The 11,585-nt window shown below is 37.0% G+C and overlaps 1 long non-coding RNA gene across 1 annotated transcript in view; it reads right to left on the minus strand.

The window, feature by feature from the left end:
- LOC144455173 (uncharacterized) overlaps positions 1-10,905 on the minus strand; it is a 55,679-nt gene extending 44,774 nt beyond the window's left edge. The window contains exon 1 of the long non-coding RNA XR_013483879.1: positions 10,727-10,905. This is a non-coding gene — a long non-coding RNA (uncharacterized LOC144455173). The remainder of the gene's footprint in view (positions 1-10,726) is intronic.
- Between the last annotated feature and the right edge of the window lie 680 nt (positions 10,906-11,585).

Raw genomic sequence — 11,585 nt, forward strand, 5'->3', positions numbered from 1 at the left:
AAATTGATCGTGCATTTCATTTGGAATGCTTATAGGACCATGCAACTCAAAAACCCACTTGCCCATACCATTGGGATATCACTACCTTTCATTCATTTGTGTGAATTGGTGTTTGTCTCCTTTGGAACACTTTTGTTTTCAAGTCTACACCCAGTTAATGTTTTTATTTGTTTACTACTACAAGAAAGGGGCAGCCTTGAAAGTAAAACCATTGTGCCTACCTGGGGGTAATAGGTTGGAAGTGGAAAATTAACCAGAGCTGCTCAGTTTATGAGACATAGATAGATAGATAGATAGATAGATAGATAGATAGATAGATAAATGGATGGATAGATAGAAGATAGTGTTTATTAAGAGATAGCACTTTAATTATTTAGTTAATGGCTTCTTATGTTCCAGACTCTTAATTCCTTTGAACTTTTCCGTCATGCCCCTGCATTTGGTACCTTCCTTCCCTCCTTTTCAGCTTCCTTTTATATATTGTCTTCTCCCATTAGATTCTAAGCTCCTTGAGGGCAGGAACTGTCTTTCTTTTTTGTAATTGTATCCACATTTCTTAGACCAGTGCATGGAGTATAAGTAGGTGCTTAGTAAAGGTTTGTTGACTGACTAAGTGCTGGACAAATACAAATACAAGTATGACAGCCCCTGACTTTAATGAGCTTACACTCTAAAGAAGACAACACATATTAAGGGAAATTAGAATATAGAAAATAGAAATGGCATACCATGGAGGTTGTATTGACCACAAATAAAACAACTCAAAATTAGCTCTAATTCTGGTCTGAGAGAATAGTTCTAAGGCTCCTTCCCCTCCATCTCTATTCTTTTATTCATCATCCCAGGAAGATATAAATACCTACATAAAATGGACTTAATTTCAGAGGCAAGGCTTGATTCATCCTCATGTCTCATACACACCAGACCAAGTATTGATCCAGGCCATGGAAAAGAAAATCCTAGTAGATTATGATATGTAGCTAGTAGACCTATGCAAAAAGAATTGGATTTGGAACAGATGATCAAGGTTTGAATCCCAGCTCTGCTATTTAGTACCTTGTGATTATGAACAAGTCATTTTCTCCCTTGGGGTCTTTGTTTCCTTTTACATAAACTGACAGTATTTGGAATTTTTTATTATATTATTTATAAAGGCCCTTCCAGCTCTAAATATGATGAACCTATGACCACTTACTATCCCCAGTAAAGTCATGCTATCTATGCCCTGCTTGTGTTTATGCCTATAAAACAGATCTCTCTTCTCATTCTTCTAAAATTGAGTTTCTATGACAACTCACATGTGACTTGCATTTGTAAGAGATTTTTAAAAGAGATCTTAACTATGTAAATACACTTGGTTCTAAGGAGAGGGAACTTTAAAAATGAATATACCAAAGCTTTTGGGCATTTCTCCTTCTTTCAAATGAATTTCAATTCTTTCAGTTTTTCTAATATTTTTATTTACTTTGCAAAGAATTAAAGCGGATCTTCTAGTATTGCTTTCAGAGGTTTTTTTTTAAGGCCTGAGTTATGGACTATAATAAAGCTGTATAATGCCAAAGGGAACATAATCTATCTATCATCCTGGCTCCCAAGATAAAGTCCAGGATGTTAAGCTTTTGCAATAGTTTACATTTGTACAGCAATTCATGGTTGCAAAAACACTTGCATATTTAGTATCTCATATAATCTTCATCACCACAGAAAGAACTATTGGGGCCTATCAGCCAAGGCATGAAAGACATGGACTGAGACAGAGAGGTGAACAGTTTTCTCTTTACCAAATCCATATATAATAAGATGATAATAATAATAATAATATATTTTAAAATGTAAACACATTTTATTTGTGTGTAATAAAATAAATATAATGAAATATAATAATTGTAATAATTATTATAATTAATAAAATATTAATACAATGTAATAAAATAAAATGTTTGTAAGTGTAAATGCTCCTCAAATAATTTTCCAAAGTTTATTAAGAATCAATTTGGAAAATTCTTGCAGAATTTAGGATTATAGTACATTTCAGGGGACTAGGATGCTGGTATCATAGTACATAGTAGAAAAGTAATTAGTTTTCTCCATCTTATAATTTACTTGGGCACATCAAATTTCAACAATAGAGCAATATTTTTGTATTACTATAGGCAAGACACTTCACTACACTGGCCTTTACTTTCTTCATCTCTAAATTAGGACTTTGGACTAGAAGATCTCTAAGATCCGTTTCAGTTCTCAAACTCTATAATTCATTGTCCGTGTTCTTACATTTGACTTAATAGAGTCTTAAGGAAGAAACAGCTACATACTGTAGTGGAAAGGGATTTGTAGCCATTGATCTTTATTAAGTAATTCAGGATTTTTGATGTGGGAGAGCAGGACTTTTTTCACATTGGTGCAAGCAGTTCACTCCATGCTTAACCAATAGGAGTCTTTCTGCAAACCAGACTCATAGCAAAGATTTCCCATTGATTCCTCTTTACCAATGAGAATCTGAGCCTGGGGTACCCAAAGGGGAGAGAACTTCAATGTCTATGAACATGTTTTGGGATAGAAGAAAGTGACTCAGAAGTCTTCCAAATCGAAGGGAAGGGTGTACCTTGGATGGAAGTAAGCCCATAAAGGCCTTTATAGAAGGAATGGGCCAAGGGGAAATGTTTTGGTTAGTAGCAGTAGTAAATTGATGAAGTGGAAGAGATGAAGATGGAAGACTTTATATTAGGGAATTCCTTGGAAGAGCAAAAGACTAATTCTGAGAAGAAAAAGGAAAAAGAATAGCCAAAGAAGGAAGTAGATAAGAAGAGAGAAAGTGGGAAAACAGAGAACAGCTACATAGTCATGGCAGAATAAAAAGAAAAAAGTTTCAAATGATTGGGGTGGGGAGGGTCTCAGAAAGAGGAAACAGTTGCTTAAGAGTTGAGGAAGCAGAACTACCATACCATGGAAAAAGAGGCCCTCTATGAACATACTTAATGTGGGAAAACTTTCATCCAGAATGAATATTATTAAAAGGTTCACTGCAGTTGGGTAGAAGGGAGCACCAATTGCTTCCCTACCCCCTTAATGCATTTACATACACAGCCCCAGCTCCAGGAAGAAAGGAAAATTTTAAAAAAGGAAAGATTACTCATGTACCCTGAAAGGGGAAGCAATGGCTGTGCACCTAAATACATAAGTTTTCACAGCTGCTGATAGTTGTTATAATTACCCCCTGGACAATAAATGATCATTCTCCCAATACTGGCAATCAGTGGAAAAGGCATGGCTAGGAAGCTGACCTGAGACTGGTGGAAAGTGTAGAGAACAGTGTGGAAAGCGAATATTGTGACCAGAGTGACCAGAGGTGCTGGAAACAGTAAGACATAGTGAATCAGTGCATTAGTGAGTGTTTTACATGCAGATCCCTGGAGGGTTGATTTAGCCCATTGACTGAACCATGATTTGTGGAACTTGGGAGAATGGAAGAATAGGGTAATGTTCAAAAGTAAGTGCTTCCAAGCTCTTGAGATTGTGGACCATAGCATCACCAGCCCACCCCCACCCCCACCCCTGTTAGTTCAGCATCTAGAGGCAATGAGAAGAGAGCCCTCACAAATACTACATCTAAATGATACAGTTTTGAATCTCTGACTGCTCTGCCTGGAAATAAAAGAGTACATGGGGGTGGGGGTGGGGTCAGGAAGGAGGTTTCCTAGTAGACTTAGAATCTGGAGAGGAATGAATAACAGTGGGAGTGGAAATGAGTTTGCAAAACTAAGGTCCTTTCCATTGCTAAAATTTAATGTCCTAAGTCTCTTACATTTCTACCATTCCAAGCTTTTATTAAATAAATACAGTCAATCTTGAACTGGTGTTTCTCCCAATGCAGAGAAGTTTAAAAAAAGGAAAGGAAAGGAAAGGAAAGGAAAGGAAAGGGAAGGGAAGGGAAGGGAAGGGAAGGGAAGGGAAGGGAAGGGAAGGGAAGGGAAGGGAAGGGAAGGGAAAGAATAAAAATAGACCTTTAAAAATTACTAGTCACTAAGCATTTATAATGCACTTATGTGCACTGTGTTAGGCACTGAGTATTGATTCAATCTCTGCCTCAGAGAGCTTATATATAGACAGAGAAATAATTACAACAGAAAACTCCCCTGTGAACAAAGGGCTCAGATTGGTAGTAAGCATTTTAAAATGTTTATTGAATGGAATGGAAGGGAATTTCTAAGTGAATATTAGGACATTAGAACTGCCACCATGAGCTGGCCCTTTTTTTCCCATATAATCTAGACGGTAGTCTGTCTTTGAAATGGGCAGCATAAGACTTAATGAGGGAGACCAAGATTGTTCTTCCTGACATGAAAATAATTTATTTGAGATGTTCCCAATCAAACTGGTTGCTCTTATAATAACTATATAATACTAATATGATACTTTAATGCATCTGTAATGTCATTTTTGGATAGTCAAGCAGTCCAGATCATAAATCATCCATGCCATCCCATCCTATGTGATTCTTGTCTATGGCTTTCCATAAAACCAGAAGTTTAGAAGGCTTGAATGCTAATCCTGGCTCCCACATTTCTAACTTGAGATCTAACTTGCTTTTCCTCTAACACATGACATGAGGCTCTTCCTTAATAAGGAATCCAGCATAGCACCACTATACTGCGTAGGAAAGGGGAATGTAGCAGATTTTTCAGGCAGACCTTCAACTCTATAATAAGCTTCCCTTCCTCCTCTTTCCTTTTGTACATACAAACCCTAAATGTCTTCACTAAAAAATCATATCCCAAAGGTAGGGATCACTTATATTTCCAATAATACAGGATATTGGGGTAGATAGTTGAGGTTTCAAAGAGTGATACTATTACATCTTAGGAGAAGAAATCTCTCCTTATTTCTAATGAATGAAGAAAAGATAAATGGCCTGCTTAGGAGAGGAGAGGAAGGGAAGGAGGAAGGAAGGGAGGGAGGAAGGAAGAAAGGAAGAAACTGTGTTGCCCATCTGGAACTAGCCAGTTTTTGTTTGTTTGTTTGTTTGTTTTTGACTAGGTAAAAGAGGCCATTCTTTGCTTCATTTCTTACCTAGCCTTAATCACTGAATGGGCACTGCCTCAGTCAAACTGAGACCTGGGAAAGACCTTCGTTTAAAAAGGCCAAGGTCTCCCACTGCACCCAGGGCCATCTCCAGTTGTCCTTATCTATATCCTGCCACTGGATCCAGATGGCTTTGGAGGAAAAAGTGAGGCTGGTGACTTTGCACAGCCCTCCCTCACTTAAATCCAATTCACTTGCAAGTCATGGCATCACCTCTCTGATATCATGGTCCTCTTTGAGAATGAAAAACAAACAACAATAGCAAAACCTCATCCTCTTGCTACTGCAGGTATACTGACAACCTGATACTTCCTTAAAGCCTAAGGTACTAAAAAATCAACTTTATTTCTGCATCATTCGGGATTTGTTGGTTTCTTTATTTAAAGGGAAGCAATCCTAAATGGGATTAGGAATAAGAAAAAGGCAATATTTACATTAGTCCCATTGTCAAATGTTTTTCTGCTCTGCTACAATCATAGGATTTAGATGTCCAAAAAGTCTTAAGCAGTTTTGAGCTATTACAATTTTAAACTGCACTAAGACTTTTGGGACACACCGTTAAAGCCTTCCAGGTGGTACTGTGGGTAGACTGCTGGACTTGGAATTAGGACGACCTCAGTTCAAACCTAGTCCCAGACACTTTCTACCTGAGTGACCCTTAGTAAGTTACTTAACTTCATCTAGCCTCAGTTTCCTCATCTGTAAAATGAGGATGATAATACCTTTCTGGGTTATTGTGATTAAAATGTTTTGCAAACATCAAAGTGCTATATAAATGCTAGTTCTTAGCTATTATTTTGTCTGTTTTCTTATTTTACAGATGAAGAACCCAAGCTGCCCACGGAAGTCACTTCCTCAAGTTCAAATAGCTAGTTAAATAGAACTGGGATAGAATGATAGGATTGGAAATGGCCTTAAAATATATACTGTCTAGCTGGAAGGGACTATAGAACAAGAAATGTTAGAACTGAGATGGAACTTTGAGACCACCTCCTCCAGTCTCCTCAATTTATTGATGAGGAATTTAGATAAGGATTTGAGTCTGTGATCCCTTGAACCATAGCGCATCAATACTGTCTCTGAGGTTTTCTTGGCAAAGATACTAGAATGGTTTGGCATTTCCTTTTCTAGCGGATTAAGGCAAACAGAAGTTAAGTGACTTGCCCAGGGTCACACAGCTAGTAAGTGTCTGAGGCCAGACTTGAACTCAGGAATTTCCTGACTCCATCCTCCCACCCCACCCCACCCCATTTTCTGAACCACCTAGCTGCTTCCTGGCCAGAGGTGTGTTGGTAAATATTTAACAATTAGGGTTTTTTTTGTTTGTTTTGGTTTTGAGCAGGGAAAGCACAAGGGAATTCATACCTGACATACTTTTAAGTCAATCTGCACTATTAATATTTTCTCCATCACTTTTTAGAGTCTAGACAATCAACAAAACAACAAAATCAAGCCCTGATTCATAGCATTCCTTAATTTCTGAGTTTAAATTCTCACACTGAAAATTTAACAATAGACTCTCTTGAGTTGTTTGAACTAGGTCTAATACAACTCTGGTCTCAGCCCTACTGAAATCAAGTTCTGAGACCAAAAGGTATTCCCAGTTAAACTGCTTTCCTCTCTAGCCCTTTTGTCAGACAGTAGACTCACAAGGAAATAGGCAATGTCATCAATGTCCTTTTAGACATGGTTCTGTGTGTAATTCAGAGGAAGAGCCATGAAATCTGGGAAATGGAAGGAGCTCAGCAATTATTTAATCTAAAGCCCTTCATTGTAAAGCACATTAGACATAACTCCTAGATGCGCAGTACCAGTGGAAAAAAATCTGCAATGAAGTGAACAAATTTCTGTTTGGCAATTCAGAAATGGCCAATCGATAGAATAAGCTAGAGTTTGGAATGCACTTAGAATACCATGAAGGATGGTTATAGAGGTGCAGTTGAAAGGCCAATCAATTAATTAAATCAATGCTGTCTAACTGAAAAGTTCCCAGGAACACAGATTTAAAGCTGGAATGAACTTCAGTCATCTTGTTCAACTCTCTCGGTTTACATTTACATTTTACAAAGTCCTTCCACATCCACTATTTCATTTCATCATCAACAACCTTGGAAGGGAGATGAGGAAATGAAGGTTCAGCAACATTCAGTGACTTTCCTAGGATCACACAGCTATGCACAAAGCCAGGGTTCGAGCTTAGGTCTTCTCAGATTGTCAGATGTTCTTTACATTACAACAAAGCAGCCTGAATTGAATTAAATCCCACGTGTTTTCTCTCATAAATGCACAAATGCGCTTTAGTGTTGTATACCTGTTAAGGCATTTTTCTTCAGTGTTGCTATGAGGCTTTTTTAAACATAACAAAACACTTTAATAATTGGGAAAAAGTACTAAATTTATGTTTTTTGCCAAAGTGGGAGCCTTTCTTAGTCTCTAAGTAGATATCTCTCCCCAGGCATTGGAACATTCATGCTTTCAGAAACACACAAATGTGTCAAAAGGTTAGCTTCAATGTAATCGATTACAGACTGACTCTTAGAAAAAGCCTAGTTGGGCTAACATAAGGGATGTCTGCATCAGTTCCCTAAAAACACTTTCTCAGGTATCCATGTAATAACATCCTCTCAAACAAAAAAAAAAATCATGTAACACTACACCTCTCCTTATCTTCAAGACACTTTTATGATCTGTCCCAATCTTATCTGGCCAATCTGTTCTATTATTCTTCTCCAATACATGCCTTCAGAAGAACTGGTCCACCCCTCCTTTTACAGGTGAAAATACTAAGGTGCAGAGAAGAGATATTGGGTTGTAGTAGAAAGAACACTGGATTTAGGAGGCTGAGGTTTTATGATCAGTTCTGCCAATAATTATCTGGGTGAGGTGGTTAACTCCCTTCATTTCTCTGAACTTTCATTTCATCATCTGTATAATAGGGCTAATAATACTTATAGTATCTTGGGAGGTACTGTTGAGAAGGAAAAATTTTATTCTTTTTTCTTATACCACAAAGCACTATTAAAATTTGTATTCTTGTTAATAGAGAGTTACAAAGTGCTAATGAAGTAAGTCAGAGGAGAGAAAAGTGAGTTTTGACTGGAGTGGATCAAAGTAGGTTTTGTTGAGAAGTGACATTGGAGGTGGTCCTTGGGCGATGCATAGGATAGCAGCTGGTAGAGAGAGCAAGGAGGAAATTTCAAGCATAGGGAATGGTGTAAGTATAGACATGAATGGAAAGTATGAAGAGTGTCCCGGGGGATGGAGAGTAGCCTGATTTGGTATTTCTCTTTCTTCTTTGAGTCCATTCTCAATGAACTTTGACAATACCACTCCCTAAAAACTTGATATTATGGCTTTCTCTCTAGAGGCACTGCTAATTAATTAACTAAAACTAGGAGACAGAGATAGATGGAGATATATATATATATATATATATATATATATATATATATAGAGAGAGAGAGAGAGAGAGAGAGAGAGAGAGAGAGAGAGAGAGAAATAAATATATAACCCCTCTCTCTCCATGTACATATATAGTTATGTACATGTATTTTTATTAATTTTTAATTTAATTTATATATCTTTTATTTTCATTTAGTAATTTTATATATAGTAAATTTCTATATAATGTTATATATATTTAGTAAATTTTTTATATAATACATATTATATTAATATATAAGTACAAGTATCAAATAATATTTATTATTTATAATAATTTAATGGTGATTTATTCACTTATGTTATCTTTTCTAATAGAATGTAAACTCCTTGAGGGCAGGGACCATTTCATTTTCACTGGCTGTCTCCATTTGCAAATGTAGGTAACAATCATGATTTCCAAAAGGGTCTAAAGGCTTCAGCATGCTTTCAAAGTGGTCTATAACACAAAAATTGCCAAGAACCCTTGCTCTAGGTGGTCAAATCATCTCCAATAAGATATAACCAAAAAGAACACAGGCTTAAGAGTCAGGAGGCTTAAATTCTAATCCCTGCCACCCACCAGTTAGCTCCAGGAACTTCGTCTATGTGCCTCAATTTCCTCATCCGTAAAATCAGGATCACAATAACTACACTCACTGCCTGCCTTAGAGAGAAGCTGTGAGGCTCAAATGCTTCAAGAGTTTCCCAGAATTCTGGCATGTCAGAACTTGGAGTAGCCATAGAGACCTCTTAGTACAAGCCTTTGGTCTTATAGATGCCAACACTAAGGTCAACAGAGATAATACCTTACCTGAGTTCAAACATCAGGGGAGTGACAGAGCTGGGATTAGAAGCCAAGCTTCCTGCACCCTAGTCTAATGTCCCTTCTGTTTGACTCTACTGCCTTTCCCCTTCAGCTTTAATGACAGGATTGGACCTGATATCTCTAAGGTTCCCACTAGTTTTGACATTCTAAATTCTAAGATCCTTTCTAGCACTAACATTATTTGTTGTTAGACCTTTCCAAATACTATCGTTTCGTGTTCTATAAGTGCCCTTCCAGCTCTGAAATTTTATGTTCAATAGCCATTTTTATTTCTTATTTTCTATGTGCTAAGGCCTACTCCAACCCTAATATTCCACATTTCACATTCCAAGATCCTTTCTAAAGAGAATACTTCATGTCCAATTAAGGTTATTTATGAAAATAATTATAATGGACTCTTGTAGAAAGCCTGGAGCTAATCAGCCCAATTGAAAGCCTTGGAGAGAACAATCTTACAACATTTTTGTCACCACATATGTAGACATGAGTGAACTGAATTCATGATCATAGGATCCTAGAACTAGAACTGGAAGAGAGCTTAGAGATCATTTAGTCTAACCCTTCCATTTTACAGATGAGAAAATTGAGGTCCAGTTAAATTAAGTGATTTGTTCAGGGTTACACAGGAAGTAGAGGAGGGGAGAGGGGGAAGGATTTTAACCCAGGCCCTCTCACTCCAGTATCAATCCTACTTTCCCTGTTCCACATGGAAACCAAATACTTGGATAAATGAAAACTTCCAATGATTGACTTTTTCCCTTTACTTCTTTACATTTGACAATAAGGATAAACTGACACTCCTTTCTTTGCACCTTTAGCAGAATGTTTACTGGAAGAGGAATTAGAAAGTGTGATTTGAGTCTCCCTTTCACTTATCTACAAGCCATGCAACCTTGGGCAAGTCATTAAATGTGTCTTAGTTCCAGTCTCCTCATCTGTTAAACCAGGATAACAACATTTGCCCTGCTGACCTTTTAAGGTTGTCATTAGAGACAAATAGATGAAGGATATAAAAGGGCTTTGTAACTCTCTAAAGTGATATAAATATGTGAGCTGTTCTCAATACATTACAAGGTCTAGTCCTGACCTCTTCAACCATCTGAATTCTAATTGAAAGTTGAATATAGGAAAACATTCTGAACAAATAAGGGTTAATGATTGTAAACATTTTATTATTAAAGTATGTCCTCATTAAAGGAAGAGAAAATCAGAAATCTTTAGTTGTGAAATTCCCTTGATGCCTCCATGCCTCTGCAGGGAATTTCCTTTTATATTTCAGAAAATAAAAGGTCTCATGAAGATACCATGGGAAGGATGCAAACAAAAGGCCATTGTCCTAACACATGTGCCAAACATGCATCTATCTACTCATGTGGATCACATGATGACCATTACCTCAGGAGAGCCGCAATCCCGAGCTTGCTCCTCAGGGGAGATTCTGCATCCAGATAATGAAGTGCCTTTGTTTGCGTGATGATTAAATTCAACGTACACCTTCTCTGAAACTAAACCACCAGTCCCCACAGTCTGCACACTGATGCTAAAGGGAACTGAGAGGTCAAGATTCTCCAGCAGGGTCTAAAAGAAGAGATTTTCATATGTATTATGTTAATTTATTTTTAAAATATTGTATTTTTCAATTACATATAAAATGTTTTATATTCTTTTAAAAAAAGTTTTTTAGTTTCAAATTTTCTCCCTCCCTTCCTACTCTCTCCCCCTCTGAGGGAAGCAATTTTATATAGGTTATATATGTGCAGTCATGCAAAACATATTTCCATATTAATCATGTTGTGAAAGAAAATATAAACCAAAAATTAACAATCCAAATAGTATGCTTCCATCTGCATCCAGATTCCATCAATTCTTTCTCTAGAGGTGCATAGCATTTTTCATCCTGAGTCTTTCAGAATTGTCATAGATCATTGTATTGCTGAGAACAGCTGAGTTATTCACACTTGATCATCACAAAATGTTGCTGTTACTGTTTACAATGTTCTTCTGGTTCTGCTCACTTCACTTTTTATCAGTTCATGTAAATTTTTCCAGGTTTTTCTGAAAGCATCCTGCTTGTCATTTCTTACAGCATTTAAAGTATAAGACACATTCATGGTGACATTCATGTTAAAACACTTAGAAAACACAGGCATTGTATGTGACCCCTAAACCATCTGGATCAAAGAGAATATACTGCCTTAATGGTACTATTTCAAATATTTTGCTACTTACTACCAGTGTGATCTTGGGTAAGTCA

The sequence above is a fragment of the Phascolarctos cinereus genome, unplaced genomic scaffold, assembly GCF_003287225.1.
Source record: "Phascolarctos cinereus isolate Bilbo 61053 unplaced genomic scaffold, phaCin_HiC Scaffold_9;HRSCAF=440, whole genome shotgun sequence".
NCBI classification, from domain to species: domain Eukaryota; kingdom Metazoa; phylum Chordata; class Mammalia; order Diprotodontia; family Phascolarctidae; genus Phascolarctos; species Phascolarctos cinereus.